This window comes from Musa acuminata, unplaced genomic scaffold (genome assembly GCF_036884655.1).
Source record: "Musa acuminata AAA Group cultivar baxijiao unplaced genomic scaffold, Cavendish_Baxijiao_AAA HiC_scaffold_551, whole genome shotgun sequence".
Classification (NCBI taxonomy): Eukaryota; Viridiplantae; Streptophyta; class Magnoliopsida; order Zingiberales; family Musaceae; genus Musa; species Musa acuminata.
This window is the reverse complement of record NW_027020792.1, coordinates 32,501-35,000: the sequence shown is the minus strand read 5'-3', so window position 1 is coordinate 35,000 and position 2,500 is coordinate 32,501.

The window sequence follows — 2,500 nt, the reverse complement described above, 5'->3', positions numbered from 1 at the left end:
CGGGGGGTTCCAGGGTGCTGAGATGGCTGACGTTTTGCTCCGCTCTCGACGGTCACCGCGCAATGCAAGAACAGGCCAAAAACTGGCCAAAACGGCCCAAAAACGGGCCAAAACTGGCCATTTTTGGCTGCGCGAGCGAGCGGCGAGCGGCGGACAGCGAGCGAAGCGAGAGGCAGCACCGTCCCTGCTATACGAAAGCCCCATCCAGCCCTGTGCCACCCGGGGGGTTCCAGGGTGCTGAGATGGCTGACGTTTTGCTCCGCTCTCGACGGTCACCGCGCAATGCAAGAACAGGCCAAAAACTGGCCAAAACGGCCCAAAAACGGGCCAAAACTGGCCATTTTTGGCTGCACGAGCGAGCGGCGAGCGGCGGACAGCGAGCGAAGCGAGAGGCAGCACCGTCCCTGCTATACGAAAGCCCCATCCAGCCCTGTGCCACCCGGGGGGTTCCAGGGTGCTGAGATGGCTGACGTTTTGCTCCGCTCTCGACGGTCACCGCGCAATGCAAGAACAGGCCAAAAACTGGCCAAAACGGCCCAAAAACGGGCCAAAACTGGCCATTTTTGGCTGCACGAGCGAGCGGCGAGCGGCGGACAGCGAGCGAAGCGAGAGGCAGCACCGTCCCTGCTATACGAAAGCCCCATCCAGCCCTGTGCCACCCGGGGGGTTCCAGGGTGCTGAGATGGCTGACGTTTTGCTCCGCTCTCGACGGTCACCGCGCAATGCAAGAACAGGCCAAAAACTGGCCAAAACGGCCCAAAAACGGGCCAAAACTGGCCATTTTTGGCTGCACGAGCGAGCGGCGAGCGGCGGACAGCGAGCGAAGCGAGAGGCAGCACCGTCCCTGCTATACGAAAGCCCCATCCAGCCCTGTGCCACCCGGGGGGTTCCAGGGTGCTGAGATGGCTGACGTTTTGCTCCGCTCTCGACGGTCACCGCGCAATGCAAGAACAGGCCAAAAACTGGCCAAAACGGCCCAAAAACGGGCCAAAACTGGCCATTTTTGGCTGCGCGAGCGAGCGGCGAGCGGCGGACAGCGAGCGAAGCGAGAGGCAGCACCGTCCCTGCTATACGAAAGCCCCATCCAGCCCTGTGCCACCCGGGGGGTTCCAGGGTGCTGAGATGGCTGACGTTTTGCTCCGCTCTCGACGGTCACCGCGCAATGCAAGAACAGGCCAAAAACTGGCCAAAACGGCCCAAAAACGGGCCAAAACTGGCCATTTTTGGCTGCACGAGCGAGCGGCGAGCGGCGGACAGCGAGCGAAGCGAGAGGCAGCACCGTCCCTGCTATACGAAAGCCCCATCCAGCCCTGTGCCACCCGGGGGGTTCCAGGGTGCTGAGATGGCTGACGTTTTGCTCCGCTCTCGACGGTCACCGCGCAATGCAAGAACAGGCCAAAAACTGGCCAAAACGGCCCAAAAACGGGCCAAAACTGGCCATTTTTGGCTGCACGAGCGAGCGGCGAGCGGCGGACAGCGAGCGAAGCGAGAGGCAGCACCGTCCCTGCTATACGAAAGCCCCATCCAGCCCTGTGCCACCCGGGGGGTTCCAGGGTGCTGAGATGGCTGACGTTTTGCTCCGCTCTCGACGGTCACCGCGCAATGCAAGAACAGGCCAAAAACTGGCCAAAACGGCCCAAAAACGGGCCAAAACTGGCCATTTTTGGCTGCACGAGCGAGCGGCGAGCGGCGGACAGCGAGCGAAGCGAGAGGCAGCACCGTCCCTGCTATACGAAAGCCCCATCCAGCCCTGTGCCACCCGGGGGGTTCCAGGGTGCTGAGATGGCTGACGTTTTGCTCCGCTCTCGACGGTCACCGCGCAATGCAAGAACAGGCCAAAAACTGGCCAAAACGGCCCAAAAACGGGCCAAAACTGGCCATTTTTGGCTGCGCGAGCGAGCGGCGAGCGGCGGACAGCGAGCGAAGCGAGAGGCAGCACCGTCCCTGCTATACGAAAGCCCCATCCAGCCCTGTGCCACCCGGGGGGTTCCAGGGTGCTGAGATGGCTGACGTTTTGCTCCGCTCTCGACGGTCACCGCGCAATGCAAGAACAGGCCAAAAACTGGCCAAAACGGCCCAAAAACGGGCCAAAACTGGCCATTTTTGGCTGCACGAGCGAGCGGCGAGCGGCGGACAGCGAGCGAAGCGAGAGGCAGCACCGTCCCTGCTATACGAAAGCCCCATCCAGCCCTGTGCCACCCGGGGGGTTCCAGGGTGCTGAGATGGCTGACGTTTTGCTCCGCTCTCGACGGTCACCGCGCAATGCAAGAACAGGCCAAAAACTGGCCAAAACGGCCCAAAAACGGGCCAAAACTGGCCATTTTTGGCTGCACGAGCGAGCGGCGAGCGGCGGACAGCGAGCGAAGCGAGAGGCAGCACCGTCCCTGCTATACGAAAGCCCCATCCAGCCCTGTGCCACCCGGGGGGTTCCAGGGTGCTGAGATGGCTGACGTTTTGCTCCGCTCTCGACGGTCACCGCGCAATGCAAGAACAGGCCAAA